The sequence below is a fragment of the Podarcis raffonei genome, chromosome 4 (genome assembly GCF_027172205.1).
Source record: "Podarcis raffonei isolate rPodRaf1 chromosome 4, rPodRaf1.pri, whole genome shotgun sequence".
NCBI lineage: Eukaryota > Metazoa > Chordata > Lepidosauria > Squamata > Lacertidae > Podarcis > Podarcis raffonei.
In genome coordinates, this window is record NC_070605.1 from 82196275 (window position 1) to 82214193 (window position 17919).

At 43.6% G+C, this 17919-nt stretch overlaps 1 pseudogene; it reads right to left on the bottom strand.

Annotated features, from left to right (window-relative positions):
* Window positions 1-953: 953 nt before the first annotated feature.
* LOC128412380 (40S ribosomal protein S15-like) lies at window positions 954-1440 on the bottom strand (annotated as a pseudogene).
* Between the last annotated feature and the right edge of the window lie 16479 nt (window positions 1441-17919).

Consider the following 17919-nt stretch of genomic DNA (forward strand, 5'->3'; position numbering starts at 1 on the left):
GCTGGGGTGTTGTCTAGGGGAAGGCATGTTGTGGTTTTTTGTATCGTTATTTCAGATCGTGTGATTTCTGTGGAAATTGTTCAGTTTGGTTGTGTATTTTTAAATGTTTTATTTATTGCTTATGACTACTTTTGCCATGTTGTCATTGTATATTTTTTTCCATATTGTAAGCCACCTTGAACATGGTTCGAACTGTGGAAAGGTGACATGCAAATAAAATTATGTATGTATATATGTAAATGCAATTTATCTCTCAGGATAAAACTGATGACATCTGAAGAGTCATTGTTTCCCTGGTCCATTTCCAGGTTCTATTTATTCACAGCATTTATTTCACTACATTTTTCTCCAAGGAGCTTGAGGTGGTGTACATGGTCCTCTCCTTCCTCAATTAATCCTCACAACAACTCAGCAAAGAAGGTTAGATTAGAAGAAGAAGAGTTTGGATTTGATATCCCGCCTTTCACTCCCTTTAAGGAGTCTCAAAGCGGCTAACATTCTCCTTTCCCTTCCTCCCCCACAACAAACACTCTGTGAGGTGAGTGGGGCTGAGAGACTTCAAAGAAGTGTGACTGGCCAAAGGTCATCCAGCAGCTGCATGTGGAGGAGCGGAGACGCGAACCCGGTTCACCAGATTACGAGACTACCGCTCTTAACCACTACACCACTAACTGGCCCAAGGTCATGCAGTGACCTTCATAGCTGAGTGTGGAATTCAACCTTGGTCTTCCAGGCCCTAGTCGGACATTCTAACCACTAAACCAGAGTTTTTCAACCTTTTTGAGTCCACAGCTCTCTTGACCAACTACATTCTTTCTGCAGCACCCCTGTGGGGCTCAGGAGCCCAGTTATGTCACCCCTTGCCTGCAGAATTGGCAGCCTGTCCTCCTTTTTCAAACACTCTTTTTTGTTTGTTTGTTTGTTTGTTTGTTTGTTTGTTGGGAAACCCTTTTATTTACATGAGACACAACTCTTCCCAAATCCCCTTACTTCAGAGGAATGAACTGAGAGGAGCGGGTGGCCCCGATTCCAGGTTGGCTGTGCTTAACGGGCTTGTAAGTGATGGAGAACTCTCCCAAATAGTGGCCAATCATTTCAGGCTTGATTTCCACCTGGTTGAAGGTCTTCCCATTGTACACACCAACCATGCTGCCCACCATTTCTGGAAGGATAATCATGTCTCACAAGTGGGTCTTGACCACCTCAGGCTTCTGCATGGGCAGGGCCTCTTTCTTGGCCTTGCAAAGCTGCTTGAGGAGGGAGTGCTGCTTGCGCTGGTGGGGCGCTGTACAGCTGGATCAGCTGCTTATAGGACATGTCGAGAAGCTGGTCCAGGTCAACACCCCGATAGGTGAACTTCCGGAAAGTACTCTTCTTCTTCCGCTCCACTTCCGCCATTTTGGCCGCAGTCTCCTCCAGGAAAAGGCCGAGATCCCGCGTGGTTTGTCTTTTTCAAACACTCTTGTGGAGTGTTCCCTCAACCTCCTCTCTCCTTGGCAACCCTCTGGGCAGCTGCCACCCCTGGTCTCTGAGCTCCTCCTCCTGCCGCTAAGAGAGGTGCCTCCTCACATTGCCTCACAGGGGTCTGGGAAGCACCCCCTGGCCAGCCCCAGAGGCACCATTTACCTGGGGAGCTTGTAGCCAGGGCTGCTGCAACAGACAGCTGTGCAAGCCCTGGGGAGGCAGAGATACAAGAGGGCATCAGAGGAGGGAGGGAAGGAAATAGGGACAGAGGCCAGTGCTGTCCGTAGCACCCCTGACCATCAGTTAAGACACCCCAGGGTGCCATGGCACTCTGGTTGAAAACCATTGTACAGCCTCTGGTGAGCATGCTTAGGATTGCAGAATCGGGCATTACATTCAAAGGATGAATATAAACTGGAAGCCACACTATTCTCCAGTGCTATGGGAAGAGTGACAACTTATTTTCAGAAAAGCCTACCTAGTGGCAGACTCTGGGCTCTCGTATTTCAGTGGCGCCCCATGCAATGCTAAAATTTGGTGAGCCACCTCTTGTGCTCCATTCTACAGCATTGTTGTGATGCCGCCTGCAAAATGGCACCCAATGTGGCTGAACCAGTTGCACCACCCTAAAACCACCTCTGGCCAACCACAACAGGAAGAACTTAACAACAGGGCAGCCATCTTGTGAAATCCAGCAACCATTCACCACCGTGAGCACAGGAAACAGGAGACAGAGGCAGTAAATTCTTCAGGAATTGGAAAGGAAAGAAACTGCCTAGGTAGGCGAAACTTTTTGGCATGTTTAGCTGCTATCAGTAGGATGCTGTAAGCATTTTTATTACAATATCAAAGGACAGAAATTAGATGAATACATGTAGCGGTTGGAATCTAATTTCAGATGGCTTACTGCAGCTTGCAAAATTAAAACATATTGTAATAATATATGATTTCAGCACTGCACTCCTTCTTATTCTTCAGTTTCTGACAACCTTGGAATGTAAACACACATTTGGCATCATGACTGAGATTTCTCCCACCTGGTGTCTACCTTTTATGTTTATCGGCGCTCCAATAGGAATTGTACATAGACTGACTTGTTGCCAAATTATAGCATAGTTTACTTTGCCCAGTTCACTCCCAGGTGCAGGCCTGTCTAGTGTCTATTATTTAGAAGATAATATACAGTACCAAGAAATGACATGCAATCTCTACCAGACCAGGAAGTAATTACTTTTTGACTATGGCCTAATTGAACTGTTCAGTTCTTCTCTGCTTTATTTGATCTGATTTGACCTTCTTACTCTGTGACCATAGAAACAACTCAGGATGTGTGAGGCATCAGCCCATAAAGATTCTCTCTCCTCTCTTTGATTCCTGCAGCAGCTGTCTTGATATGAGATGATTGGATTTTATCCCTTAAAGTTTGTGATCCAGATTTGATTTTGACTTTTCTCCAGTGTCATGCTTTGAACACTTCCTTTCAAGATGGTGGGCAGTTTGTTCAACACACTGCTGCTGTAACAGTAGTCTGTCTTGGAGACAAACACCTGTTTAAACCTCCATTTAGCTGTGTTTATTTATCAGTTTCACCCATTATCCAACTGGGTGCTAATCTGCGCTCTTCTACACATATCTCTCTCAGGTAAAAACACCAGAAGAGTTTCAATCAAATATAAGTGACAAAGGAGCCTGTTTGACAAACCAAAAGGGCTTCCTTGATTATAAGTAGCACAACATTTAACTCATGTATTGTTCTATTATTTTTGTATATTATTATTTCCTGCCATGTGCAGATGACCATAGTGCCTGAATCCACAGCAGTGACCAGAGGAGGAAAGATTGCTGGGGTGAGTGCAGAAAGGGGTGGAGCTCTTTAGAAAGATGAAAATAGGGACGTCCTATTTAATAATAGTCCCATGGACTGCAAGAAGATCAAACCTGAGTGCTCACTGGAAGGACAGATTCTGAAGCTGAGGCTCCAATACTTTGGCCACCTCATGAGAAGAGAAGACTCCCTGGAAAAGACCCTCATGTTGGGAAAGATTGAGGGCACAAGGAGAAGGGGACTGTTAAGTTGTGGGTGAACATATCAGATGACACAGTGATTCTTCAAACAGCTCTTGTTTATTCACAGGCCAGAACAGAACTGAACTGAAGTGTTCAGCCAGCCTGCTTATATAGAACTCCAGTACAACACAACTGTAACAACTTTCTGTAACTATCCAATCACTGAATGTCACTTTCAACCCCTTATTTGCATATGTGGACCTGAGTGAAAACTATCTACAGTATCCCCCTGCTGGCCCAGGGCGAGAACTTCAGTACATAACAGGGACGACAGAGGACGAGGTGGTTGGACAGTGTTCTCGAAGGTACTAACATGAGTTTGACCAAGCTGCGGGAGCCAGTGGAAGACAGGAGAGCCTGGCGTGCTCTGGTCCTTGGCGTCACGAAGAGTCAGACATGACTAAATGATTAAACAACAACAACAATTTAATAACAACAACAACACTCCACCCATCTGACTGGATTGCCCCAGCCATTCTGGGCAGCTTCGAACATATATAGCAACATAATAAAACGTTTAAAAACTTGCCTATACAGGGCTGCCTTCAGATGCTTAGGGGGTCACATAAGTCCATACCCTCCAACATTTCTCTGTTAAAATAGGGGCATCCTACCGTAACTGCTAACATTTTTCTAATGAAAATAGGGGATGTCCTAAGGAAAAGCAGGAGATTCTGGGACCAAATCAGAAACTGGGATGGCTTATGTAAATTTGCGACTGTCCCTGGGAAATAGGGACACTTGGAGGGCCTGTTCTGATATGTGGAGCCTGGGCATCTGTCCCTGATGGCACCACTGAACCCCCACCTCGCCCCCAAAATGGTTAACTTCTATCCATTCCTGCAGTAGGGTACATTCCTACTCTAAGCATATCATCTCTGCTCTCAGGCTTTCCCTGTCCATCCTGTTGGGTGGTATTTTGCACTGTGGCACCGAATAAGGATTAGTGCAGAAAGTCGTGCTAAGGAAGAAACCCAGTTCAAATATCTGGAGCAGCACCCAGCCACTGGGTACAGATGGCACTCACTCTGAAAATTGAATTTTAATTTACTGTTTTTAACCATGACATGCATATTGATTTATATTTATAATGAAATTTCACGACGCATTCCATGAAACACCAGGCTCCACAAAGACAAGATGTTAATCTATATTTAATACATTTATTGTAAGGTTAAATATGGCATGAAAGACAATAGATATTACCATTGTTCTCCAGTTCAGTGCTTTTAAGAGTGAGAACAGTAGCGTAGATCTAATTTTACAAGGAAATTGCTAAAAGAATGGATGTATTAGAATTGATATAATAAAACAAGGTATTTAAAATTGCATGCTCAGGTGGGTAATAAGTGCTTAAAAATTACGGCTGGCCACTGAAAAAGATGCATATGCTCAAAAACTACCACTGTTCTTTAATAGCTGATAGCCACTGTATTAGGTTTATTGTGTGATTTTGGTTTTTAGTATTAAGGTGACTTTGGTATGAGCATAATCTGATAGAAAATGATCTAAAAAGATTTTTTTTTTTTAGATAGCAAAGTCAATGCATTCTTCTTGGTTTGGTGGGAGATACATAATCCCAGGCAAAGCTATATAACTATTCTAAACCTCAGTTGGTGGTAACTCATGTCATAAATACTTGCATCAGAGAGTCATGCTTTAAAATAGTTCTTTCCCCCCCTTTGTGCTTGAATATTATCAAACGCACAGCCAAAGATTTGGCAGGTTGTTCCGAATTGAAATGTGAAATTCAACTGACTGTTTCAGAACTTCAGGACAACAAAAAGGGTCATAATCGGATTATCTCCAGCAAAGTTTAAGGGCAGGGGAGGCCTTAATCAATAGGGATAGGCAGGAAATTTGGTTCAGTCCACATTTTAATCAGAATGTACCTAACTTGAATTTCCTGAAATGATAGGTGAACCAAAACACCAAATTTTGTGATGCATTTCACCAGTGAAGAGTATTATACAAAACTGTATATTAAGGGAAAGTTTGCAAAAAAAGGCCTGTTAGTGAAAATAACATAAATGCAGGGAACGTTGCTTGCAAAAATGTGTATATCTGCCGAAACTGCATGTTAAACTGTGTATATTAGGGGGAAATTGCACTGAAATGCTGAATTTTTTTTGTGAAGAGATAAAAAATATAAATTGCAAATAGTTGTGGAAAAGTGGAGAACTGAACTTAAAGACAGGAAAAACAAGAAACTGTGGAAAGCCAAAATGGGCAGATTTGTCTATCACTACTGATCAACCGTAGGGACACAGGAGTGCTGTGGGTTAAACTACAGAGCCTAGGACTTGCCGATCAGAAGGTTGGCGGTTCGAATCCCCGCGAGGGGGTGAGCTCCCGTTGCTCAGTCCTTGCTCCTGCCAACCTAGCAGTTCGAAAGCACGTCAAAGTGCAAGTAGATAAATAAGTACCGCTCTGGCGGGAAGGTAAATGGCATTTCCGTGTGCTGCTCTGGTTCGCCAGAAGCGGCTTAGTCATGCTGGCCACATGACCCGGAAGCTGTCTGCGGACAAACGCTGGCTCCCTCCCTATAGAGCGAGATGAGCGCGCAACCCCAGAGTCGGTCACGACTGGACCTAATGGTCAGGGGTCCCTTTATCTTTAGCTTTTTACTGATCAACAGACAATATCAACCGGGATTCCAAAAGGGCCACACAGAAGAATGCTTCACGCTTGATCAAGCTATTGACAAATATACGACAATAGGAGAGTCATTGGCTCAAAACAAACAAACAAACAAAAATGTGAGATTTAGCCAAGAGCAAAATATTTCCTTTTTTGGAATTCCAGGGCATAACACTTGCTAAGCAGGATTACAGAAAAGTTGTTAGCGTTAAGAAGAAATCTGGATTCAATTCGTTCAGCTAAACTTATCTACGAAAGCCACATTATGCCACCCAGTAGTTCTATTGGTTTAGATGTATTGTGCTTTTATGTGCTGTGATCCACTCTGAAAATTTCTCGTGAAGGACGAGTAAAAAAACAACTAGTGTATTTAAACGGCAATACTTCAGTGTGTTCCCAGCAAATGTATTCAGTTCTTTCGAAGCCCACTTTTTATCAGCTCACCAATTTATACCAGCCTTCCTCAATGTGGTGCCCTCTAGATACTGTTGGATTACAACTCAGAATAGGCAATACTCTCACGCATCTATAGCTTGACCTGATATAAGGCAGCTGCATACTTACATGTGGAAATGGGACCAGAGATGGCTCCCACCTACCATCCCCAATGGTCTGCTGTTGGAATTGTTATGATGCACACCCACATACATTCCTATTGATGTCCAAATGAGCTGGCAGTGGAAGGTTTATGCTGTCTTCCATAGTTTGAGATGTGAATTCTTGAGAGTGCATTCTCAGCTTTCCCAGAAAGATGCTGTTTCCAAAATTCAGCACAATGGATGTTCTGAGACTTTGGAAATTGCTGTATATGCCTGACACACTTGGTGTTGTGTGTGTGTGTAAAACTTTCCCATGAATCAAAGAGAACTATGCAGGGGGCTGCTGATTCCAGGATGCATGTGTTGAAAATATAACAAAAATAACAGTCTCACTTGTCAGCTAAACTGGAAGCATTGCTTATGGAGGAAATAGAAGCTGGGTTTTTTTCATGGATTGTGTGTGGAAGTATGCTGGAGGAGAACTTTGGTGGGGTGCATTTACAGTAGACTAAATAAATGTGATGGTTTTGTGCAGTGTGTGTGCATGTGTGCATGTTGACCCATAAGTGATGTCAAGGCATATTGATACTGTTATGAGTTTCAGATTCCTCTGTGTTATGCATTTCTGGGTGCCAGGCACTGAACCCCTGGATTCAGCAAATGTTAAAATATAAGCCAGGTCAGTTTGCTGATGAGTTAATAGTCTGGGAGATGAGCCATTAGGAGAACGAAAGGTAGGTGATGAGCCATTAGGAAAGCCAAAGAGAAGGGGATCTGTGCCAGAGGCAAATGGGAGGGGCCCTTCTCTCAACTCAGATTCAGTAAGAAGACAAAGTCAGAGTTTGAAGTAGAGTTTTCCCCCTCTGCACATGGTAAAGGCAGCTAGTGGAAGAGTGGGTCAGAGAATGATGGCTGATTTCCATTTGATTACAAGGCAGTCAGCCTAGACCCTCTTGGGGTAGTAATGCTGTGAACTCCTCCATCATACACTGAGGTTGTATATATGGGTAAATAAACCATATATCATACAGATACCACAGTCTCCACTATGCCTCATTTCCTAAAGGAAACATGAACCCTGGGTAAATGACTGGTGTTTCCTGGAATCTTGCGCCACTCAGAGATTGGGCTGGTGTGCAACACTACATTCTTCATTTCATAAGTGTGGCTTGCTGAATCTGTTCACTCAAAAACATGCCATGGCCATTATAAAACTATGCAAATAGTTTTCATTAAAATGTGTGCTCCTTAAAAAGTCATCTTGTTTGTGGATGTCCTTAAAATATCTTATTTTTGAAATACTCATTTATCAAATTTGAGGTTGACAGACCGTGATCACAAAATACAAATTCAAAAAGTGAGCATCTGTTGTCAGGGAGTTTCTCTAATTTTAAAATCTAAAATATCAAATAATACTACAGCTTTCTCCAAGGGGGAAAAAAATCCTGTATATATTTGCGTTTAAGAGTGTGATGACAGGTAAATCTTCTTTGAAGCAAGGGCTTTAACTTGTCACTTCCTAAGCTGTAATATGCACGGATTGTGGAAAAGAAGATTGCAGTTGTAGCCCCTGTGAATTCCCTATGGTAAATAGGGGAAAGAAAAAAAACCCTACCCTGAAATGGAACAAACTAAACAATGCTTTTGAGGTAGGGGGAGAGATAATCAGAGGGCGAATCAAGCCCATTTTGAGCATCAGATGAGTTTTTGGTTTCCAGAATATAGTCAGTTTGCTTAGTGCAGGGCAGCCTTGAATAACGAGAAAAGTCTGCTGGGAAATGAGGAAAACCAAGCCATGCATCTGATCCATGGAGAATGTGAGGGGCATCAAGTTTGAGCAGTTAAAATAGCTGCCTTTATTCATGTGAATACTTGTGTTCTTGCATGCCAAACCATATGGTAGGACCAGCCCTACCATTAGACATGGTCATGCGGTTGCTTCATGTGTCAGATTTTGCTAAGCCGTATACAGTGTGTGTGTGTGTGTGTACATATATTAAGAAAATTTCAGTTATAGAAAATAAAGTGAAAACAGAGAGGGAGACAGAGGGGAGGGGAAATGCAATTTGTTTTCAAATCACAACCTGTAAACATCTGCCTCAGGTGCCAATATGTTTGAGGACATTCCTGTGATATTGACATGTGTGGGGAGCTTTGCTTAGGGCTTTCCATTCCTTCACATGATTAGAAGCACATGAAGAAGACTGGAAGATGTTCAGGCTAACCCATCACCCTCTGTTGTATTGGGGTGCCTGGTCCTTGCTGCCCTCCAAGCACCATGAAGGCTTCCCTGATTTCCCTCCTGTGATTCTAATTACATGGGGGAACTGGATGCCCAAACAAGGCTCACATGGGGATGCCAAAATGAATCGGCCTCTCTAGGACTCTCCAATGGCCTAGCGAAAGGGACTTGCAAAGGAGCAATATAAAAATTGCTTCAGGCTTTTGTTACACTTGTGTGCTGTAGCTTGACTGAACTCCACCACGATCTTGCCAAAAATATCAGCAGGGAAACATCTGGGCTGTGTGTGACACTTGCTTGCATCTCTTTCATCAGACGAATTAGTAGCATTGTTACGCCATGCCTGTGCAAAAATAATAATAATAAAAAATGATGATGTAGAGCACAATGACTGCATATCACTTCCCATTCAAGGCTGAGCAGCCATTAAAGATGTGAATACCAAGCATGATTGGCAAGGGAAAAGCGCTAGAAGTCAAGAGCACAATGTAAGGAAGCAAGTGCATTGAAACTTAAGGTGGGGAATGAGGAATGAGTGTGTGCATAGATTACAACCTATTGATCGTGAGCGCCTTTTATTCCACTCATGACTCACCAGCCAAAGAGAAGAAAAAACTCATTTAACATGAGATTCTTCTTCTCTGTTGACAGCTAGACCAAAAGGAGTTCCTGTAGTTATATATGAACCAAAAACGAGAGCCAATCTATCTGTTTCACTGCATACATTGTGTTGGACAAGGGTTTCTATCCAGTGATGCTCAAGAAGTTGCTGAATTGCATGGATTAATGATCCCACAACATATTGAGAGCGACAGTGCTCCACCCTGGTGCAGGGCAAACCCATGTACAAATAAGGAGCATACATTCAACAGGAATCTGTAGCCAATCACATCTCCCCAATAAGTACACACAACTGCAAGCACATCTTCATTGCAACCACAGGTTTCACTGTTAGGTGTACACTTAAAGCATCTTGGGTGTACATCACAAAGAATAATGTGTGACGTGGCTTGCTATCTGCAGTTATTTGGAGCAGGCTCTCACTAGCCAGCAAACACAGAAAGCTGGGCTACGCAAAGTTTATTTAAACATTTAACAACCTGCTTTTCCATTTCATTAATGTCTACAGCAAATTTAAAAACCAGTGCAAGTCAAAAGTCAAACGAAAACATTTCCGATTCCAATATCAATGAAAAAGCAGCAGCAGCAGATATAAAAATGAAAACTCTCCATAAATAAAAGCTCTTCATTGGCTCTACTGAAAGACCAGCTCCATCAGGTTCTTCCATCAACTCTTATCTGCAGCAACCATTCCATCAGACTGTGAAGGATGGAGAGAGATGGTACCAGAGGGCCTTTTCATCAGCTGTGCTGAAAGACTAGAAACTTTTGGTTTCTCTCCAAACTCTTCCTGCTTTTTCCCTGTTCCCTCCCAATCCCTTTTCCTATTCTGTCTCCTCTTTTAGATTGCAAGTCTGAAGAAAGGGACTGTCTTCTCCCTGACATTTGTAAGCTGCTCTGGAGACTTCTCCATCTGAATATGAAACAAGATGCAAACTACAATGGCTTATTAAAGGGTCTGATAAATGAAACAATACCTGGTGCTTAAAAGATGTTAAAGAAGATGCTAGGCAAATGTGTGTGTGGCCTTGACACAACTGGGGTGCTATGACAATGAAGGCTGTGTCTCTGGTGGGTGTCCACAGATGGGCCTCGGTTGATGATGTTAACTTACAGGCAGGTTCATACTACAGAATCTGGCCAAAAGTGTGTTTGTGAGAAGTTGCGGAAGATTCCTGCTTTCCTGGGCCCTCTCCTTTTCTCTGTTGGAGATAAGGTAAAGGTAAAGGTAAAAGACCCCTGGATGGTTAAGTCCAGTCAAAGGCATCTATGGGGTTGCAGCGCTCATTTTCAGGCCAAGGGAGCTGGTGTTTGTCCACAGACAGCTTTCCGGGTCATGTGGCCAGCATGACTAAACTGCTTCAGGCACAACGGGACACCGTGACGGAAACCTATTCATCTACTTGCACTGGTGTGCTTTTGAACTCCTAGGTTGGCAGGAGTCAGGACAGAGCAATGGGAGCTCTGTTGGAGAATCCAGCCCCTGACATACACAGGTCAGAGACCTAGGGCTTTACTGGTCAAAAACAATTGCACCTAGAGTTGCACCCAGAAACAAACTGGAAGCGGTGAAGCCATTTCAGCCCTGTGAGATATAATCAACCTGGCTAGTATTTTCTTAATTGCTTTCGGTTTTGGAATGCTTTCAGCAGACAGGCCCATGTACAATAATCTAACCTGAACATATCGATGTATGGATAATAGAGCATAAGAAGAGCTCTGTTGGGTCTGGCATCCTGTTCTCACAATGATTAACCAGATACCTGTGGGAAACCTACAAGCAGGACCCAAACACATGAACGCTCTTGCCTCCTGTGGTTTCTAGCAACTGGTATTCAGAAGAATTATTGCCTTCAACTATGGAGGCAGAGCAGACCTATCAGGACAAGTAGCCATTCATAGCTTCCTCCTCTATGCATTTGTCTAATCTTCTTTTAAAGCAATCCAAGTTGGGGTCATCATTACCTCCTGTGGGAGCAAGTTCCACAGATTAACTGTGCAGTGGGACATGGGTGGTGCTGTGGGTTAAACCACAGAGCCTAGGATTTGCTGATCAGAAGGTCGGCGGTTTGAATCCCCGCGACGGGATGAGCTCCCATTGCTCGGTCCCTGCTCCTGCCAACCTAGCAGTTCGAAAGCACGTCAAAGTGCAAGTAAATAAATCGGTACCACTCCAGCGGGAAGGTAAACAGCGTTTCCGTGCGCTGCTCTGGATCGCCAGAAGTGGCTTAGTCATGCTGGCCACATGACCCGGAAGCTGTACTCCAGCTCCCTCGGCCAGTAAAACAAGATGAGTGCCGCAACCCCAGAGTCGGCCATGACTGGACCTAATGGTCAGGGGTCCCTTTACCTTTTTATACGAAGAAGTCTTCTGTCCCAAATCTTCCAAAACCTTTTCTCTATTCATTTTCTCCATGCTGTGCATGTCTTCAAGCTGTCATGTCTAGTTGCACCCCAGCAAAATGTTTGGTCACATTTTCATACCACCCAATATCCCATCCCTTTTTGTGGATCTTTGGGTCCTCACTTGTTTTTCTTTAAAAGAGAGATAATGTGAAGTAGAGTATAGAATGTTGGAACTGAGCTGGGAAGAGCCTGGATTATATTTTTGTGGGGTGCAAGTTAGACCTTTAGCTCACACTGTTTTCTGATGAAGTTGACGGCCCTCAGCCCCATTTCTGTTTGTCTAAGGGGGGAAATTTAGACAATGTATAGGATCAAACTGATTAAACAGGATCATTCTAGGTGTAGCACCATGACTGTCTTAAAGGGAGCATAGGATAGAAAGGCTAATGTGATAAATACCATCTATGGCACTATGATATGTTGGCATTTGCAAAATGCTATGTAGATCAAAAGTTAAAAAGGGAGTTAATCCTAAAAAAACACAACCCAATATTGGGAAATGTATTTGGTAATATGAAGTAATATGGGCAAGGCAAGGCTAGAGACATTGAGACAGTACAAAACCTTTCTTTTTCTTTTTAATCAAACTTCACAACAGAGTTATCTGAGTGGGGAAAATGTTACATAATAGAATTTATGAATCTTAGTACAACATCTGCATGGCTCATCAGTTAATCATTTGAGCTCACACACTCTTTGGTTTCCCTGTAATGAATTGGGATATGACTGTTTTGTGTGAATACCTATATTTGCATGTGAACTAGGGTATTCATGCATGAACAACAGCGCCCACCCTCCCTTCTTCTTAAAGGGACCACTTCATTAATTTGTCAGAGAGTCAAACACGATCCCAGGTAAAACCACACTGCATTGTGCATCCCTTTTGTATCTCTGTTTGTCACATGATGTGACAAAATATGTGTGGGCATTTGGAAGGGAAGACATGGCAGGAGGGTGGGAGGGCTGGAGACTTGCTTTGCCTGGAGTTTGTTGTCCACAGTCCTTCACTCCTGGTTATTTTATCCTCCTGCCCCGCCCACTTTTACTCCAACCAGACATGTTCTGAGACTGATAATAAAGCTGACAAGGGAACAGTATCTGGATGAATGGGCTGTGGTAAGAATTAATGGGCATGGAAAAAATGTAATCACAGTGTGGGTTGTATCCAGCAGTATTCTGCTTATGCGATGGAACTTCCCTTTTCTTCTCCTTTCCCCTGTAGCCCTCCACACAACATAACAATTTGCTCCAGAGGGTGGGAGAACCTCCAGAGCAGTTGGGGGGGGCATGCATGAGAAGAGAAGAAGGGGGAAGCCCAGCTACATAAGCCGAACTCCATTTGCACAGAGTTTGGGGTACACTCCCCTGTTTTTTCTGCCCACTGATGCCCCTCACAAATGTTCACTCTTGAAGTAGTATAAACTAATCTGGAAGATGGTAACTTGGTTTTTCAAGGCTTTGGGCCAAATTCCCCCTTACTTTTTGCACTTGGATGAAGCAGACAAAAATGTGAGACGCTTGCACGTGCATTTTAGACCTTGTGACCTTTAAAATACATGCGTCCGGTGATTGTGCAAGAATCGGGACTCTACTCGAAGGCCTTCTGAAGGAGCAAACACCAACTGTGCACTTCACACTTCGATACAGCCTGTGTTGACACAGCACAGCACTTGGATCCGGCGGTGTTGACCTGTTCCCTATATTCAATATTTCAGCTGTCGCTTCTGACTTCTGACTTTCCCTCCTGGAGGCTTCTACTAGTCTAGGCATGTGGCCGGGAGAGACAGATAACTTCATGACTCCAGTCGTCTTGTGGATTTATCCTGCAGGCCTGACATGGGGAAGGAGGGAGAGGTGGGTGTCACACAGAGGAGTGAGCATGTTAAGAAAATATGAGCAAACGAGACAGGGAAACTTTTGCTGGGAAATGAGCTCATGTGACGTGGCAACCAAATGAGGCTACAATTAGGCAGTGAATCCAGCCAGGTTCCTGCCTTGCTGTCTGTCCCACGGTTACTGGCCAAAATCCCCAGGCATACAATGGTGTTTCAGGTGGCCATGCATACCTTCCTACGCTTATGTTGTAATATGTGATTTGGGGTGCATGTGTGCGTGCCCAGTTTCTGCATTCCTGGCTCAAAGCTGCTCATTGTGGAGCCAGAGGGCCTTTGTCAAAGCCTCACTCACACTGGAGGCTGGTTCATTCGGGCCAATGGGGCACTGCTACGCCTGCCTGTCTTCTTACTTATCAATCCATCAGGGGAAGCTCTGCCTGTCATTGGCTCTGGGTTCACCTATTGTTGGGCTCCCTGCCTACCACCCGACAAATGAGCAACAGCCACCATTGCTCACTCACTCAACACTAAATAGCATCTGTAAGCTGCTTTCCTGAGGCCTTTCTCCCTACCTTTTCCCTCTTCTCTCACTCATGCCAGGGATATTGTTGTTGTTTAGTCGTTTAGTCGTGTCCGACTCTTCATGACCCCATGGACCAGAGCACACCAGGCACTCCTGTCTTCCACTGCCTCCCGCAGTTTGGTCAAACTCATGCTGGTAGCTTCGAGAACACTGTCCAACCATCTCATCCTCTGTCGTCCCCTTCTCCTTGTGACCTCCATCTTACCAAACATCAGGGTCTTTTCCAGGGAGTCTTCTCTTCTCATGAGGTGGCCAAAGTATTGGAGTCTCTGCTTCAGGATCTGTCCTTCCAGTGAGCACTCAGGGCTGATTTCCTTAAGAATGGATAGGTTTGATCTTCTTGCAGTCCATGGGACTCTCAAGAGTGTCCTCCAGCACCATAATTCAAAAGCATCAATTATTTGGCGATCAGCCTTCTTTATGGTCCAGCTCTCATTTCCATACATCACTACTGGGAAAAACACAGCTTTAACTATACGGACCCAGGGATATACGGTACCAACATGCATAGAATGAAGGTTGGAAGTTGTGCCCCGCATATACTAAGCAAGGGGTGCGTCTGAGCCTATTTCACACTTTTTGTCTCAGGGATGAAAGCTATGAATATTGGTAGAGCATGAGGCTCTTAATCTCAGGAGTGTGGGTTTGAACCCCACATTGGGCAAAATACACTTGCACTTCAGGGGGTTGGACTAGTCTATGATTCCACGTGAGACACTTTGGAAAACACACAGAATGTACAGCCCAGCAGCTACTTAGAAAGCAATTTAGATAATTTAAGTCTTGTATATGAAAACGACCTCATTCTGCTTTCTGGGTCATTGTAAACATACAGAAAAACCAACTTTGGGGCATATTGCGTTCCAGCTTCGCAAGGAAACAGCAAGTAAATGAGAAACCTAAATAAAAGCATTTTTATATTATCTCTCTCTCTTTTTTGTTGGAAAAAATTAAGATAACAAAAATCCCTAAGCACTAAAGTAATTAAAATCTCCAGGCAGTTTAAAATCAAATAACTCTCACTTAGGCAGGATATTACAAGACTAATTCCTTAGATAGGCAACGACTCCCCATCTCTTCAAGCTATTAATTCCGTATTTTGAGGACTGCATGAACACCATTGATAGAAGTCACTGACTTTGATCCTGCTCCTAAATTCAGGTAAGGGGCTAGGACTTGGCTGGTCAGCCATGGCATGGATGGCACAGGTCCATTACATTCCTACATGTGTCCTCTGCCTTCTCTGCTTTAATAGACCAGGAACAGAACCCCAGCAAGGTAGAGTAGGCTGTGTGCCCACTGTACTATTCGCCAGTGAAACTTGCTTGGTGCTGAAAAAAGCATTTTGGATGGGATAAATACTTTCCTCTCCTCTCAGACATCTGATAGTCAACATTATTTCATGCATGTAGCAAGTCACAGTTGGAAGACTATCCTTGAGTGGATAGCCAGGGCTGGAAGAAAATGGGCTAGCCCACTGGTGTCATATATAGGCCTGGATCTCACCTTTAAAGGATCACCCAAAGTGGATGCCAGTGTGACTTAATCTGGACGCATTGTATCAAGGCTAAACTGCCACCCTCCGGATATTCCTGGTCTACAGTTCCCACCGTCTGCTGCCAGTGAGAGTTGGGTTCGAACAATATTGGTAGGGAAACAGGTTTCGCATGTGTGGTGTACCCACACTGTGTTGATCAGAGGACAAGTAATGGTGTGTTGTCATTGCCATGCAGTGCAGGTGACACCCTGTAGTATCTTGGGTGTGTTGCTCTTTTGTCTGGAAAATCAATTTATTTAAAAAATCTCTGCACTTCTTTTTTCATATATAAAAAACAGCTTCTTTTGCTTCTTTTCTAAGTATACAGTCTTCCCAGAAGATGCCCATTCTTCTTTTCACTGTCACTGGGGAACGATTTTGGAATCTCCGGCCACTCCCTCAATCAATCATTTTGGCTTCCTGTGCAAACACAGACATTTTTGCCATTATGCTAAAAATAGGCCATCTTGAGACTGGAAAATCAGTCTGTCTTGCTTTGTCGTCGTCCCCCCCCCCTTTAAAAATATGCTGTTTTTACTTCTGGTAGGCAATAACAGGATACGCTCACCATTCTTCAGCGCAATAATCCAGCCTCTTATTTGATGATATAAATGGCTCACCCCTCCAGCCTTGTAGGGAAGATTTGTTTTTTGAGTAGCAGTTTGTTTCTTTAGCTGTTATCAGCTCAGTCCTCAACATCTTATGCCGACTCCCAAATTTATCTGGGCTTCCATTTTAACAGCCCCAGCACATTCTGTGTGGGCTCTGTCTGGGGCAATCTGGGACTGATTCAACCCAATCTGGGTGGATCCTGGATCAACATGGATCACCAAATTCAGTTCAGAATCCAGGATCGGGTTGGATCCAGTACGCAGCTATATTAAGCAGTCCTGTTTCCTGCAACTGACTCCAGTGCAGCGATGCCAATCCTACTCAAAGGATTAGAATTATAAAGGGACAACTAGGGCTAGGTGTTTAGCGAGTGTGCTCAGCTACTCAGCAGTTTTTGATGTGATAAATACTCTTGCTTGTTATCATCTTTGCACTTTGTCAACTATGCTCGACAAAGAAGTCCTCGTATGTACGATTTCAAAGCTTGCAAAATTTCAAAGCTAAAATCGGTCTAATAAAAACACCCTCCTCCCTCTCATTTTTGCGTGTCGGCACATTTTAATAATTTCAGGCAAAATGCTTCAAAATGTTTCTTAATCGAATCAATAAAATTGGTTTCCCCGCTGATGCTGACTTTACAATCTTCCATTAAATTGATCGATGCATTACATCAGGTTGTTGTTCTTGCATTATCGAAAAGTTAATCATGCATGCACCTCTTTCCAAAACTAAATTTAATGAAAAGGGGAAAAAACAAACACGTGATTCTTTTTTGTAAATCCTGAGTCTGAAGTAACAAGGTACGATGGAAGCCACAATGACTCCATCACCTAACACTTGTAAATCCTAAGCCTTATCATCCATAGGTAGGACCTCTGGAGAGGTTAGGCCTTACTGTTTAAAGTCCATCGGTTTATACTACATGAGCCTGTCTAGTTTATGGTTTGTCATCTTGCATCTTGCATTGTCCATCTAAAGTTAGGAAGGTGGTGACCGGAGGTGGCTTTCTTGGTCACCCCATATATGAAATCCCCTCTTGGACTGCCTCCAGCCTTGAATGGTCACTGGTATATTGCAGCTGACAATCCTCACCTTATGCTGATGACTGGACCCTTCTTGAGCCACTGCCAGAATATCATACTGGATTACATTAAAGCCCATGGGAGCATCTGAGGATGGGGAATGAGCAGGGCCGGATTTAGGTTTGATGAGGCCCTAAGCTACTGAAGGTACTGGGGCCCTTTATATGTCCAGCTGTCCTTCGTCAACAACAAATTGTCACTGTTTTTTGTGTTGAATATATGCTATATGGTAATTTATGGACCTAATAGGTATCTAAAGCCATTTGCCCCTGTTGTTGTATGTAGGTTTTA